This window comes from Portunus trituberculatus, chromosome 29 (assembly GCF_017591435.1).
Source record: "Portunus trituberculatus isolate SZX2019 chromosome 29, ASM1759143v1, whole genome shotgun sequence".
Lineage (NCBI taxonomy): Eukaryota > Metazoa > Arthropoda > Malacostraca > Decapoda > Portunidae > Portunus > Portunus trituberculatus.
This window is the reverse complement of record NC_059283.1, coordinates 11,964,228-11,965,140: the sequence shown is the minus strand read 5'-3', so window position 1 is coordinate 11,965,140 and position 913 is coordinate 11,964,228. Positions and strand designations below refer to the sequence as shown.

Sequence of the window (913 nt, the reverse complement as noted above, 5' to 3'; positions counted from 1 at the left end):
CACACACACACACACACACACACACACACACACACACGTTACTCAGAGCTAATATCATTCACAAGTAAATTTCTCCTTTTACTTTTACTATTTTTTTTTTTCTGTCTCAGCAATTTTATTCATGTCCTTTTTTTCTACTTTTCTAGACTTCGTATAGCGTTTGATACTGTTGTCTCTACCGTGTCTAGCTTTGCCCACTCTGCTCACTTCACGTGCATATTCGTACTAATACCTTATTCTGTGGCCAAAAAGAACCTGATTTATGTCTTTTTGTTGAACCTTGAGTTATTCACGCACCGCATCACATCACATCACATCACATCACATCACGCACCGCTCGCCTCCAAGTGAATGCAGCTCAGGATGCTTTCACTAGTGCTGGCAAGGCAAGTCAAAAGTACAATGCCCAGACCCGGGATCGAACCGGGGACCTTTAGATCTTCAGTCTAACGCTCTCCCAACTGAGCTATCTAGGCTCACGAATCGTTAACGGACACACACAGACACACACACCCACACCCACACACACACACACACACACACCAGGAGCAGAAAGGTAGATGAACAAGTGTTTTATTCCCTCCAGACACCGGCCAACGCGAATTCTGAGGGCTGTACACTGGGGAACGGCTGACTGTGTAGCGAGACCAGCAGACCATCTTGGGTGAATAACACACACACACACACACACACACACACACACACACACACACACACACACACACACACACACACACAGTACAATTCTTCATGTCAGAACGAGAGAGAGAGAGAGAGAGAGAGAGAGAGAGAGAGAGAGAGAGAGAGAGAGAGAGAGATGAAAAAAGTAGTAGCGAGCGTGTTGGTTCTTTCACACACTCCTGAGGCACAGAGAGCATTACAAAGGAGCGTGGCGGGGGAGCGTGGCGGGGAG

At 47.0% G+C, this 913-nt stretch overlaps 1 non-coding gene across 1 annotated transcript; it reads right to left on the bottom strand.

Moving 5' to 3' along the window:
• Nucleotides 1–403: 403 nt before the first annotated feature.
• On the bottom strand, nucleotides 404–476 carry Trnaf-gaa. Its single transcript has one exon. It is a non-coding gene; the product is annotated as a tRNA-Phe (tRNA).
• Nucleotides 477–913: the final 437 nt, after the last annotated feature.